We start from the raw sequence: 16130 nt of genomic DNA, 5'->3' as shown, positions 1-16130 counted from the left end.
TTGTATTTATCTTGGAATGTGTTTATAAGCCACCTCCTTTTCAAAAGATTTACATAAGGCAGTTTATCACCTAGCTGATCTGATTACTTAATATGGGTTGTTGGGCAGATAGAGAGGTCATGGTAGAAAATAAATAAAAAGTAAAAACACAGAGATGGTTGTACTATGCCAATGATAGCCAAAGGGATATAAATAGAATTCTCTCCTACCCAAGTAACCTTCTTTAAACAAATACACAATCTTTTAGAGTTAAAAAGAAAAAACACATTTGTTGAGGATGGTTCAACGGGAGTGAGATTAAATAACCACAACCAATTATGGAAATCATCCATTTCTTCAGAAGCCAAAGCACAGCAAATCAAAAGAAGTTTAGAGTCCTTCTCCAAAACATGGCTTTCTCCTCTTGAAAACCCATTCCTTGCCAAAGTGGCTTCTTCATTTGCTCTGTTTATTGTCATTTTACTATCAACAAGTTGGAGAAAGGCACTTACAAACACGTGCAATTGTTTGGGTTAAGCTGCAGCTGCCAGAGGGCTGTTCACACTGACCCCATCTGGAAGGCAGGCTCCCGAAGCAGCCCTCTTTCCAGGACTAGTCTACTGTCTGCTTTCCAAAGGCAAATCGTGCCTATCTGTAGACGATCCTGCTGAGGACCCAGACACACTACTTTTCGGCAACCCTCCTCCTCAGTTATTTCTCTGTTTATCCTCTTGGCTTGGTTAAGGCTTGAGGAGTGGGCTCCAACTCTTTCTTTTAGATTTCCCTTGCAATTCTGTACACTGAGTCTCTGTACTTAACAACCTATACATTCACCCTTCTGCTTCCCCCGTTGAGAGCTGATAATCCGGGGAGGGATGGGTGGGAGAGAAGAAAGAAAAAAAATGTGCCTGCAAAACAAATTTGCTACTACTGAGTCAGAAGGATTGCGTCCAAAAAGTGACTCACTGCACCAAGTGACATTGTCTTCCTAATAAGTAAAGGCAAGTAGCCAAATGCACACCTGCCCACAGGTAAGACATTTAATTATTCCCAGGATTGCAGATACCGTGAGCTTAACATGCAAATGCACAGCCTTGATTTTGCACACTTGCATGGCAATCATCTCAAGGAGATTTCCATCTCACTCCACCTCTCAGCTGTCATTTCACCAAACATGTGAGGAAATGGCAATATGCTCAGTGAGAAGCTGATGGATCAGAAAAATCAACTGCTACACTGCCTCCTCTCTGAAAACTTCTGATTTTCCTTTGGAAGATTCTGATGTGCAACTCTATTGTTGTTGCATCTTTAATTTCTTTTGTAGGACATTAGCCTAAAATAGCTGTACCCTGGTGTTCTACGAAGTGTTAATATATCAAAAGAGGCATTGGTTGTGATTATCAATGTTATTTCCATTTTAATTTAAATTATCTTATCACAAAATTATGAATTGATGGGATGCCTGGGTGGCTCAGTGGGTTGAACGTCTGACTCTTGATTTTGGCTCAGGTCATGATCTTGCCGTCATGGGACCAAGCCCTAGGTTGGGCTCTGCACTGGGCATGGAGCCTGCCTGGGATTCTCTCTCCCTCTCCTTCTGCCCCTCTGCCCTTAAAAAAGTTTGTGACTCGTGTACTGTACACACCATCCCCACTTTGCCATATGACAGTTTTTTTCACTCATGGCGCTCAAAACTCGATCTCCATGCCAGATCACTCGTTCCCAAATCCATATGTATGAAGCAGTGACATAGCTCGGTGATTAAATGTATAACTTCTGGGGCCAGACTCCTTAGAGTCAAATCCCAGCTCCTCTATGATCTAAATATATTACTTTGCATAAATTGCTCTGCCTGGCTTATTCACCCACAAAATGGGGACAATAGCATATTTTTATCAGTTCTAGAAAGGCCATTTAACATCTTTGATATCAAGTTGTGCTTTACAACTGATGGCATCTTAGATTTGATGGTATAAACAAGCAATAGCTGCTTGAGTGGTTGTGAGGATTATATCAGTAAAAAGATACAATTTACAACAATATTTGGCATATACTGGGCTTTCAATAAATGCTAGCCAATATATGCATTAATGGATAGATCTCTTTCAATTTTTAGGCATCTCAAATTCATGTTCCCTTCAAACATGCTCATTTTCCATATTTCTTATTTGTTTAATGCCAGTAACACAAGCCAGAAATATGGAAACCATCACTAACCAATTCATTCTTCTCCTTAACCCTCTGCATCCAATCACTTAACAAGTTCTCTTAATTTTGCAGTGTGAATTCAATATCCTTCAGCTTTCCTCTGCTTGCTATGTCCACTGGCCACTCCAACCTGGAACATGGCAGCCTCTCATTAAAACTTTGCTTTGTCTTTTTTAAAAATTTGTTTATTTTGACAGAGAGAGTGCATGCGTGTGGGAGGGGCAGAGAGAGAGAGAGAATGAAGATGGCAAACGGGCTCCCCACTGTCATCACGGAACCCATCGGGGGGGCTGAACCCACCAACCGTGAGATCATAACCTGAGCCAAAATGGAGAGTTGGAGGCTTAACCGACTGAGCCAGCCACCTTTTAGAATCATCTTTCTAACATGGAAGTCTGATAATAGCCTTCCCTGTTTCCAATTGTTCAGAGGCTCCCCACCACCTACAGAATGAAATCTCAACACCTTGATGTGGTACCAAAGTCCTAAGTTATGAGATGGGCCTGCAGAACTTGATCATCCTTTCTGCCACAGTCCCTCCCTCACCCTAAGCACTGCCTTTACAGGACACTTACCACTCCCTGGGCCCTTTGGCTGATTAACGTCTCAGGGCTCTTCCCTCTGCCTGGAGCAATTGTTGACCTTTGATCTACTTATCCTTGTCCTTCACTGCATAAAGCTGTGAAGATCTTTCTCCCTTTCCTCCTTCCTCCTACATACTTATACTGGCCCTTCCTGGTGGTCCCATACAACCTTGTTTCCATTTCTACTCTATTTCTCTAATTCTTCATCTATTTATCTCCCCCTAGTTGACACTGAATGTTTGAAAATAATATTTCTTTATCCCTAATACCTGGCTGTTTCCTGTCACATAGTGGGTAATCAATATGAGTGGGGGGTTTTGTTTATTTTAAGGTTTATTTTTATTTTTGAGAGAGAGACAAAGAGCATGAGCAGGGGAGAGGTAGAGAGAGAGGGAGACACAGAATCTGAAGCAGGCTCCAGGCTCTGAGCAATAATTAATATGATTGTTACATGAAGAAAGGAATAAATATGACAACATGCATGTATATGACAGTGTTTTGAGGGAAATATATTGGAGAAAATCATGAGAAAGGGTACTATCAAGAAAAAATCCAATTACAAAGTAAAATAAAATAAAATATTCAACTACAGCTTTCTCAGTAGCTGCAAAGATCAGCTCTTTTCTTCCTGCATTATGCTTTCTTTTGTTTCCCTTTCCTAAAAGGGGCTCCAATAAAGGATGGACATTCTCTTGCCCTCCGGCCAGGGGACTGATGCTCCTTTTCAAAATATTGGCACCACTATCCTGTCTGGGTACCTGATAAATGGATATTATTCTTATTCCAGTTCCAAGACAACCTCCTTTAATGTACTGCTCTGTTTTTGTTGAAAAGGTGACAAACTATCGAAATGTGGTTAGGAATAAAAATTGCATATGTGGTAATAATAAAATAATGGAAAATGTGGACAAATGGCAAACTTCAAGTGCATTCTCTAAGTTTGCTGTTTAAATGACGGGTACTTCTTGTGAAAGGCACATTGCAGAAGCATTTTCACAGACTTTCAGCACATTGCCAACCCCACCCTGACCCCCACGTGCACTTTCCAGGCAAATCCAATGTTCATATGACAGAAACAGGGTACCAGAAAAGTTCTTTTATTAGCTACCCTTAAGGATTCATTTGTGGCATGGAACAAACACACAGGGCAATGCAAGCTTGACATCTCTTTACCCATAGTTCACCGTCATGCATTTCAGTTAAAAAGTGGGCCCAAGGGGCTCCTGGGTGGCCCAGTAGGTTAAGCATCTGACCCTTGATTTTGGCTTAGGTCACGATCCCATGGTCATGGGATCCAGCCCCAAGACAGGTTGTGAGCTGGGAGTAGAGACTGCTTAAGATTCTCTCTCTACCTCTCCTTCTGCTGCTCAGCTACTTGAGCTCATTTGTGCACATGGACACGCTCTCTCTCAAAAATAAATGAATAGGGGCACCTGGGTGGTTCATTGGTTGAGCATCCAACTTCAGCTCAGGTCATTGTCTCACAGTTCATGGATTCAAGCCCTGCATCAGGCTCTATGCTGACAGCTCAGGGCCCTGAGTCTGCTTCAGATTCTGTGTCTCCCTCTCTCTTTCTGCCCCTCCCCTGCTTGCTCACTCTCTCTCTCAAAAATAAATAAACATTAAAAATAATAAACAAAAAATGTACCACCAATGCACTGGAGCAAAGTCTTCTCAATTCATAATGGCCAAAAGTCATTACAGAAAGTGCCAAAAGTTCAAATTATTGACACTTTCCTTGCACAAGCCAAGAGCTCATATGCAGCAATAACATGACAGAAAATCATATCTAGCCTCAAAAGCAGCAAATGTATAATATACCCTGGTTAGTTTAAAGGGGGGAAAAAGATTACAGCTAATATATCTTGCCTACTGCATCTTATCTGAACTTCATTATTTGTATATATTCTTTTAGTTGACAGCAGGACAATGACTGGTAGAGGACAGAAGTGGTGTCACATTGGTTCTTAGGAAAAGAAAGGTGTATATTTAAATCTACGGAGTAACGATCTGAAATGTAGTGATATTCTACTGCAGTAGCCTGTGATTACTTTTCAAACGGTGTGTCTTATCTCAGGGTCCTGCACCAGAGGGAGATAATTAAACGAGAGCCTCACTATGCTATCATCTTCCAGGTCCAGGCTCATAACTGCTTTCTCAGCAAGGCAACACTGTTACCAAGTCCCTCTGGCAGTTTAGAACCAAGAATCCCCACCCCTTGGAAGGAATCCAAGACAGAACTTTGTCCTATCAAATTCCATTGCAGTAAATTGTGCCATACTGTATTGTACTTTAACTTGTACTAATTGCATTACAAAAGCAAGATTCCATTTATACTTAATGCAATGTTCATCAGATGCAGGAGAAAGCTTGGCCTAAAAAAAGTGTTGGACCAGATTCTTATAACCACTAAAAACATCACTTCCTGGAACATTACTAGGACCCACCATTGTTTCCCATTCTGTTCCCATCTCTGAACATGACTCTTTCCCACTCAGTGAAATTGAGCATGACCTTTTGACTTGTTTTGGCCAATAGGTAGTGAAGTGGAGGTGATATGCACCACTTCTGAGCAGAAGCATCTGGAGTCAGGATGAGATTCTTTGTGCTCTTTTCCACAGCCATAGTGATCATGAACATAAATACTGAGATGCAGGTACCCTGAGATCAAAGGGCCTCCAAGGTTGGGCCACTGTCCAGTGAGTCACCTGAACCAAAGTAGACTTGTGTGTCAAAGAAATTTTCTATTGCTTGTCACCATAGCATAACTTACCCTATGTGAATAACACAGTAACTTCAGACCTTGGGGAGCAAAGATGCTTCTATACTAAACAAGAAAATGCTAAAGCTTTCAAGATTATATAACTGTCAGAGAGAAGCTTATATTCTGTTTCATCTAACAAACATAAGAATCTAGTGGTTCCATTAAAATTCAGTTGTAAGATGAACCTGGATCTCTTTTTGACACCATACACAAAAATAAATTCAAAATGGATGAAAGACATAAAGATAAGACAGGAAACCATCAAAAGCCTAGAGGAGAACACAGGCAGTAACCATTTTTACATAAGTTGTAACAACTTCTTACTAGATATGTCTCCTGAGACAAGGGAAACAAAAGCAGAAATAAACGATTGGGACTTCATCAAAATAAAAAGCTTCTGCACAGGGAAGGAAACAATCAATAAAACTAAAAGGTAGCCTATGGAATAGAAAATACTTGCAAATGACATATCTGATAAAAGGCTAGTATCCAAAATCTATAGAGAACTTATAAAACTGAACACCCATAAGATAAATAATCCAGTTAAAAAATGGAAAGGAGACATGAATAAATGTACTACTCGGTATTTACACAAAGGATAAAAAATATTGATTCAAAGGGGTACATGCACCTCAATGTTAATAGCATCATTATCAACAATAGCCAAACTATAGGAAGAACCCAAAAGTCCATGGACTGATGAATAGATAAAAAAAGATGTAGTATAGGGGTCCTGGGTGGCCCAGTTGGTTAAGGGTCTGACTCTTGGTTTCCACTCAGATCATGATCTCACAGTTTTACAAGTTTGAGCCCCTCATTGGGCTCTGTGCTGATAGTGCAGAGACTGCTTGGGATTCTCTGTCTCCCGCTCTCTCTTTCTCTGCCCCTCCTCCATTCACAGTGTCTCTGTCTCTCTCAAAATAAATAAATAAACTTTTAAAAATACCATTAAAAAAACATGTAAGATATATATATGTGTGTATATGTACACACACACACACACACACACACACACACAAGAATATTACTTAGCCTTAAAAGAATGAAATCTTCCATTTGCAATGACATGGATGGAGCTGGAGAGTATTATACTAACTGAAATAAGTCAGAGAAAGACAAATATCATGATTTCACTCATTTGTGGGATTTAAGAAACAAAACAGATGAACATATGGGGTGAGGGAAGAGAGAGGGGCAAACCAGGAAACAGACTCTTAACTACAGAGAACAAACTGATGGTTACTAGAAGGGAGGTGGGCAGGGATGGGCTAAATGGGTGATGGGGATTAAGGGGCCACTTAATAGGATGATCACTGGGTGCTGTATGTCAGTGATGAATCACTAAGTTCTACACCTAAAACTAATGTTACACCATATGTTAACTAACTAGAATTTAAATAATTTTCTAGAACTTAAATAAAAAGATGAATAGGAAAAAAATAATGAGTTGCAAGAATACAGTGAAATCCTTTGCCATAAATCATAATTTTCTCTCTAATTAATTAACTACATGTTGTTTTAAGAAAATCAAGCCTTTGCCTAGTGTGATCACAATTATTAAGGAAGTTTAAGGTTACAGTTAATTTAAGTCTCAGAACTGCCTCAACAATATCAATTTGGCGTCTGAATCATAAAAGTCAAAACTGTAAGAATTTATGCAAAAGTGCATTTAGCTAATTACTTAACAAATTGTTTAATATGCATCATAATATCCTAAGAATATAGAGAAAATATTTTCCATCTAAAAATATGTAGAGTGGAGTATCTTTGTATTCCTCCATGCTTCTATGGCCCTAAATAAAATTAAGACATCTAAAAATAGTTGTAATATTGAAAATTTAGGTCTCTGGGTAAATTTTTTTGAGAAAATTCCTCCCTAGTTTTGATAATTCTGAAAATAAGCAGATGACAAGGTAATTCTATCTTTTGTAGAATCCAGTCTACACAAAAAGGATTTTGTGGAAATTCATGCAAACTGTATTTATTGAGCATTTTTTATGTGTTCATTGTGCTTGCTCCAGAGATGAGGTGATGAAAAAGAGAGATGTGGCCCCTGCCCTCTTCAAACTTACAGTCTAGCCACATCTCCTTCAGGGTACATATTTTTCTATTTTCTCTCCAAGTTTTGAGTTGTGAACATAACATTGCCAATCTTAACCAATATAGTATATCTTAATTTATCTGGAAAGCTCAATTATTTGGATCACAGCTGAGAATCAGGAAAACAGTAATGGGAGTCTTTTGAGAATTCAAATATTTCACACATTTAAAAAAAACTGCTAAAAGTTAGAGTATATATTCTGTGCTATTCACTTTGCTAGCCGCTTTATACCAAATATCTCATTTATCATATAAGCTCATGAGGGGAATATAGTATTTTCCCTGTTTATAAGTGAAGAAACGGAAGCTTGAAGAGGATCAGAATTACACTTGCTTGGGTGTTACAGCTGATGGAGCTAGGGTTTGAATACAGACCTGCCCAACTCCAGAGCTCAATCTCCTTTTTTTTTCTCTTTCTAGAGAGAGAGAGAGAGAAACATGAGTGGGAGAGGAGCAGGGGGAGAGGGAGAAAGAATCTCAAGCAAGCTCCACACCCAGTGCAGAGCCTGCCACAGGGCTCCAGATCATGACCGGAGCTGAAATCAAGAGTCATATGCTCAACTCACTGAACAACCAGGGGAATCCTGAATTCTACATCTTAACAACTACCCTGCACTCTGTTTTTGCAAACGCTGGACATTTAAATTCTCAATCTCTACTTACAGAAGGACCCCTCAAGCTTTGTTCAAGTTACTATTGCTGCATAACAATAACAAACACTCTGGACTCTGTAGTTCAAAAACTTGGAAAGGGCCCAGGGGAAACTGTCTCTGCTTACTCCTAGCCTCAGCTAGGAAGACTCAAGGGGAGCAGAGGGAGGGGATTCAGGAGAAGGATTCAGCAGATGAAGGCTGGAATCATCTAGAGGTGTGCATCACAATCATTCAAGTGCCTGGAGGTCAATGCTGATTAGCTGGACCCCAGCTGGATATGACAACTGTACTACCTTCAGGTGGCCTCTTTATGTGACTTGGGCTTCTTCATAGCATGGAAGTCATATCTCTTATATGATGATTCAAGACTTCCAAAAGTGAGTGACAAGGCAAAAAAGTACATTATCTTTTATGATTTAGTCTTAGGAGTCACAGAGTTTCACTTCTGCCATACTCATTATAAACCTACCCAGATATAAAGGGACGGGATACATCAACCCCATCTCTCAATGGGGGTCAAGGTCACAGTATTGAAGTAGATGTGGTATGAAGACTGTTGGCAGGCATCTTTGGGAAGTGCCATTGCCACAAGCCCTCACCTGAAGTTTGACTGCCCCTTTGTCCTACCCAATCCACCTTGGGAATATTCAAACATTTCCCAAGTGGAGAGAATACAGTAAGCCTTGTGTAGACATTGCCCAGCTTCAATAATAACCAATAATCTGTCAATCCAAACAATAAATGTCAAGGATGGCTAATAGGGTTGGAATTAAAAAGTAGGAATGTCAGGGTTGTTTTTTTTTTTAAGATTTTTTCTTTTTACATAATCTCTATACCCAACATGGGACTCGAACTTACAACCCTGAGATCAGGAGTCACATACTCCACTGACTGAGCTAGGTAAGCACCCCAGAACTGTGTTTTACTGTAACACAGAAATAGAAAAGGAATGGACAGCAGTTAAGAAAAACTAAAAAACTACAGCCTGCAGGGCGTAGCTCTCCATATACCTCAATGACACCACAGGCATTCCTGCAATGAAAATTAATTTTTTTAATAATGACCATACCCATCTAGATGAGATTACATTCTATCTAGTATAGTACAAATGGAAGATTGTAAGGTATATATGATATATTTTTATAATGATTTGCATTTGAAAGAGGTATTTTCAGAGAGTAAACACACTTATCTCACAAATGGACTATTCATTTTTCGGTGATTGTTTCTGGATTATTACCACTCACACAGAATACATAGAGTTTTGGATGTCTCTGTTTGGATGAGAAAAATAAAAATAAAAATAATGCGGGTTGTGTTTTCCAGAGCTAATGCCCAAATTCCACCCACAATCACCAAGCTGGCAAACACTGCATGTTCACATAGCTATGTGCCGATGCATGCACACATTTGCAGACAAGCACCTGTTGTGGATATTTAATTTTGATCCTTATCTCCTAAAACTATCTTTAAAAAACAAAATAAAAGATTTCCAATATTTTATTGGACCCTGGCCTTGAGTTCCACAAACAGCAAGAACCAATGGAGTAACTGGAGGTAGTTCCAAAGTTCATATACCATACATCATAAGGCAGACCAGTAGTCATCTGCATTGGATTTTTCCCCAGCAAATTTGCTTCCCTTATCAGCATAGGTGCACTATGCATAGATGCATGAAATATCAGTTTACATTTTTTGAGCACACATTAGCTGACAGATGAGAAGACCCAATGATAGGTAAAAAGACTAAATAGATCATCTGGAACATTGGCACTAAAATTTACCAAGGGAGGACCATATCGTCTTATGGGATTATTTCAAAAAGAAACACTTGATGGTATTTTTAAGTTTGGTTCTGATCTTTCTGAACCTCTGAATACTTAAAAACATCTAAAAGAAGTCTCTTTTCCCATGGTTCCTGTTCATCCACAACTTCAACTTTCAATTCTCACAGTGACTTTTCAAAAATGTTTCTCATTGAGCAATGGAAAACTTGAGCTATTTTATAACATCACTGAACAGAATAAACTCTTGAAGAAGCTGCAACACAGAATTCTTTAGACCTGGAATAACTGATGAGATGTGAAAACCAGGTAAATAAATGGGAAATCAAAGAGTACAGGATGTGGCAAAATAAACAAACAAAACAGTGAGGATGTTGGTCTCTTTGATTGTTTAAGAAAAGTTCTGTGAACTTTAAAAATCTCTCTGTCTCCCTGACCCTCCACATCCATCCACCTCTGAGCTTTATTTCTTTATGTTTATTCAATATCTCTAACAAAAAAGTATACTTGTTTCTCCATGTTAGTTGCTAGAGCCTGGGCATTGCAAGTGGCTGTCAGCCGCCGTGTCGCTGCTGGCAAGATGGTGGGTAATGGTTAAAGTAAAGAACTGAGGGAGGCTGCCAAGCCCAGCCTGGGAGGCTGGTGCACAAGGCCCAGCACCTCTAAAAACCAGACGGCCAGGGACACACCCAGACAGGGTGAGAGAGTGAAAACAGAAAAAACAAAACAAAACAAAACAAAACAAAACAAAAAACAGGAGAAGAAAGGGAAATGGTTATTAAATCAAAATATGAGGAAAAGTTATAGTGTTCTCACTTCCTAGCAATCATACTCATGACAAAATCCATATATAAAAGCAAAAGTTTAAGGGTTCTTTCAGCCATCAGACAATTATTACCAGCAAACAATGGATATATTTTGGCAGTGTTGGGAGTCAGGACTCTAGCTTCTTAATATTTTTTTTTTAAAGGAGTCTACTTTTTTTTTAATGTTTGTTTATTTTTGAGAGAGAGACAGAGTGCAAGTGGGAGAAGGGCAGAGAGAGAGGGAGACACAGAATCTGAAGCTGGCTCCGGGTTCTGAGCTGTCAGCACAGAGCCCAGCCTGGGGCTCGAACCCACAAAGCGTGGGCTCATGACCTGGGCTGAAGTCGGCCACCCAACTGACTGAGCCACTCAGGCAACCTGCTTCTTCAGATTTTTGTTATTGTTAAGTTCACAACTGTGCTTTGGCTTTATGAATAGAGTGGCACATTATACCATATTAATATGTAAAGATTATATCTTCTGAAAAGATAGAAACATTTCAAGTATTATCATTAAAGAATAGAAATGGAACAAACAATCCTAAAATTTACACGGAACCACAAAATACTTCAAATAGCCAAAGCAATCTGGAAAAAGAAAAACAAAATGAGAGGTATCACAATTTCAGATTTTAAGTTATATTACAAAGTTAGACAGTTAAAACAGTTAGACTAGTTAAAACAGTATGGTACTGGCATAAAAATAGACACATAGATCAATAGAATAGAACATCAAAATAACACATTTTTGCACAGTGAAGGAAATAATCAACAAAACTAAAAGGCAGGCTATAGAATGGAAGAAGATATTTGCAAATGATTTATCTGATAAAGTGTTAGTATCCAAGATATATAAAAAACTGACCCAACTCAGGCAAAACTTTTTGAATTTGAGTTAATAGGCAGGGACAGAATTCTGGATCAAACCATTAAAGAATAAATATTTTTCTGAAACACATGTGAGAAGTTGACCAAAAACTCATAAAATTTGTTTCAACGTATTTCTAAGAATCAATGTATACAGGCCTTATTCCCAGACCACACTATAATCAAGTTAAACACAAAAATAAGTTAAAAAATCAATGCAATCAGCAATTCAGAAACACATCCCCCAAATAATTCATAGGATGCTGAAGAAATCACATTGGAATTTTTAAAATATAGACTGAAGAAGAACAAAGATACTGCTATTGAAGCAAAACCTCAAGACAAAAATAGAATATTTTCTTAGAATAGTTCCTATTAATCAAGAAGAAAGGCAAAAAGTAAATGAGCTTCAAGAAGTTTCGTATCAACTTGGTAGAATACTATTAGCCTCATCCACACTCCAGACTCCCTTCCACCAATTCAGACTTCCAATAAGAGTGCTCCATCACCCAAGAAGACTCAGAAATAGCAATGATAATGTATGATGTCATTTGGTACTGAAACACAGCCTGGCCCTAAAGTCACACTCCAAGGGTTTCTTGGCTTGCACTTAGTCTGGGAGAGAAAAAAGAGGGAAAACTAGGAAGGATTTTTTTTTTGAAACAATATGAATTGGTAGAGAACTGGGAAAATGATTTTTCTTTGATCCTTAACTGAGCTATCATTAATCTCCACCACAGTCAACCATGCATGACCATCTAGTTTATAATTTTGGAGCTAGTAAAAACATAATGAATTGTATGTCACATCAGCCATAACTAAACTCCTAACATTACCTCGATTACCTTGTCGATGGAAAGTCACTAAGCAATGAGTCTTGGAAAAAAATCACTTAAAATACCTCAGTTTCTTCATTTAATCCCTTCAAAATTAAAATTGCCTATATTTCTCAAATGTTTTCTGGTGAAGTTGAGCTGATAAAAGTAACATAACATAGGGTTTGCGGGCTACTGCTACTAGTTACAGTAGTAACTATTTCTCAGTCAATGTCTTCCTCAGAGAGACGCTTCGTAAAGGAAATATCTAGAAAACATTGAAATCAACCTGGATTGAAGGTTTTAGGGTATCAGAGGGGGACATCAGCTGAAATGTTGGTCAGCTTGAAATCAGCAGGGAAAAAGAGTCACCAAGGCAAACATCAACAGTGCCCATAAGAACACTGTCCAGGATTTCTCTTGTCTAGTAGTGATGGTTACATAACTCTACTGTGAACGGATCTTGCTAACCAACCACAGGTCTCCCCATTTGGGTGGCATTTTTCATAGAGTCAAAAGGCTCTACCCTCCCCTAAACATTTGTCACAGTGTGGGAAAATCTAACAATAACAACTGGGTCTTGCATTCAGGCATTGTATCTAAGAAGACCCTGATGAGATATAAATGCTTTTTGTAAAATAGACTTTTTTTATTATAGTTTATTGTCAAGTTAGTTTCCATATAACACCCAGTGCTCATCCCAACAAGTGTACTCCATGCCCATCACCCATTTTCCCCTCTCCCCCACCCCCATCAGCCTTTAGTTTGTTCTCAGTATTTAAGAGTCTCTTATGGTTTGCCTCCCTTCCTCTCCCCGACTATTTTTCCTTTTCCCCTCCCCCATGGTCCTCTGTTAAGTTTTTCCTGATCCACATGTGAGTGAAAACATATGGTGTCTGTCTTTCTCTGCCTCACTTATTTCACTTAGCATAACACCCTCGAGTTCCGTCCACATTGCTACAAATGGCTAGATTTCATTCTTTCCCATTGCCACGTAGTATTCCATCCTATAGATAAATCACATCTTCTTGATCCATTCATCAGCTGATGGACATTTAGGCTCTTTCCATGATTTGGCTATTGTTGAAAGTGCTGCTATGAACATTGGGGTACATGTGCTCCTATGCATCAGCACTCCTCTATCCCTTGGGCAAATTCCTAGCAGTGCTATTGCTGGGTCATAGGGGAGTTCTATTGTAATTTTTTGAGGAACGTCCACACTGTTTTGTGAAATAGATTTGAGTTAAATAATTGTGTTGCTACTAATCTGAAAGAATGGGAAATGTTACAATTAAATTTTAAGTAGGAGAAATTTCATATAATATATGAGTCTGAGCTTCAGACCGGAATTAAAATTTCTGTTGGTTATGTGACCTTGGGCAAGTTACTATGCATCTTGAGGCTGTTCCTTTATGTGCAAAATAGGGGCAAAAAAAAAAAAAAAAAAAAAAAGCTACCTCACAAGGTGAGGTGAGGTTTAATGAACACTTGTGTAGTGTGGCATACACGAAGCACTGGATGAGTGGTAGTGATTATTCACGAAAGGAAAAAGAGAGGGCGTAGAGCAGGCCTGGCTGAGGAGGATGGGCCTGAATGGGGAGCCAATGTGGGAGAAATGGAACACACTAAACACCTCATAAGCATTTGAGCTATCGACTGAGAAGTAGCATGAAGTGGGGGTAAACACAGAAAAGAGTGGGACACCGATGACTTATTTTACCTCCTTCCCAATGGAGTTTCAGACCACGTCCATGTGGGAGAGAAATGTTCTCCCTTCAGAGTGAAGGCAGTTCAGACCTGGGAAGATCTAACCATGTAGGATCACAGGTTAAGCCCCTGCTCAAAGAGCCCCAGCCTGTGTTAAGTCTTGGCTGCCAGTGAAAGGCAAACTGCTTCCCATCGCATACCTCATATTTCCCAGGCAGGACCTATCTACTGAACATTATACATAAATTCCAGATGAAAGCAAGGCATCTATTTCACATTAATGTAACTTTCCCAAACACTGCACACACAGATTTATAGTAACATTGGGCAGCCATGCAAAAGGTTGCATTGTGTTCAGTAGTATTGCTTCTAATTTCAGGAGGATTTCGGTTGAGGACCTTTGAAGTGGGAACTTGAATCATGCATCTGTAAATTCCTCATTTTCCACAGTTATTAAAACGCCCGTCAGTTCCAGGGTATCCCATTGTTCATTCACTCCTTTGGCATGCCAGCGTGGGGGTGGATGCCAACCACACGCAGCCACAGAGTCACAGACAAATAGTAGGTGAGGCAGGCAGGCGTCGTGGAGACTAGAGACTGCATGCCAAAGGGACACATGTTTGGGACCAGCCATACTGCCACCATTCAGAAGTCCTTTAACTCCTTGTGTGTGTTGAAAAATCCTTCTGAGCTATGTGACACAACATGGAAACAAGCTGAGTTCATCAAGAGATGATCTTCTGCATCCAATGAGGTTTTAATTTTAAATAACAACAAAAGCATTCAGGCATACGAAAATCAGCAAACATTTCCTTATTGTTCCTCATCCACTATTTTTGTCCTGGCCACGTGCCATGGGTCAGGGAGAGCGTACCCGGAAGGGTATCCCAAGGTCATCATCAGAAAGCATATTTATAGGTTAGGAGATCAACACCTGCCACAGAAATATGAATTAGAACCAGAACAATATGTCTGGCTTAATTAGTTCTTTTCTTTGGAGTACAACACACTATATATAAAACACTTTGTTCCCCCATACCTCAGATCACCACCACTAATTATCATCATAATGCTTTAATAGTAATTTTCCCATACAGAGAGCTCAAAACTTCTCACCTACATTATCTCCTTTTTCTTCAAAATATTTTTATGAAATAGCTAGGGGGAAAGCTATTATTTTCTCATTCCAACATATAAATGAATGGAGGCAAAAACCTAGATATTCAAGCAGGGTCAGAAACTAATAAAACTAATTTTTAGGTGTAGTTTGTGGGATCAGTTTCATTACGCTCATAGTGACACTGTTAACTCACCCATAATCATCTGTTTTTAGTAATGTAACCAGGACCAACTGCCCTGGCCTGAGCTCAGAGGTGACTCTATGGAGGCAGCATTCATTCTAGGAAGGGTCAGCAGACATGTTACCTGCCACCAAAACCTACCTATTAGCAGGCAGATGGAATAGCCTTTGAAAATTCTCTAATGGTTATTCAACATCAGCACTATTGACATCTTGGGGAATTTGGTGTAGGGGGCTGTCCAGTGCATTTTACAATGTTTAGCAACATCCCTGGCTTCTACCCACTGGATGCCAGTAGCATCTCCAGTCGGGACCACCAAATGTCTCCAGACATTGCTGAATGTTCCCTGGGGAGAGAGGAGGAGATGTACAAAACCATCTGTAACTGAGAAGTCCTGGCTTAATCAATCAAAAGCAAATAACAATTGAATGCTACTCCCAGTCTGGCAGTATATTAGCCAGATGCTAGAGGATAATAAATAACATGGTCTTGCCTTCATGGAACGGAGGTAAAGATGGAGTTTATATTCAGAGACAATCACTGGAGGCTGGATATGAAGAATC

This window comes from Hyaena hyaena, unplaced genomic scaffold (genome assembly GCF_003009895.1).
Source record: "Hyaena hyaena isolate Hyena2069 unplaced genomic scaffold, ASM300989v1 scaffold_166, whole genome shotgun sequence".
NCBI classification, from domain to species: Eukaryota; Metazoa; Chordata; class Mammalia; order Carnivora; family Hyaenidae; genus Hyaena; species Hyaena hyaena.
This window is presented reverse-complemented; position numbering follows the sequence as displayed.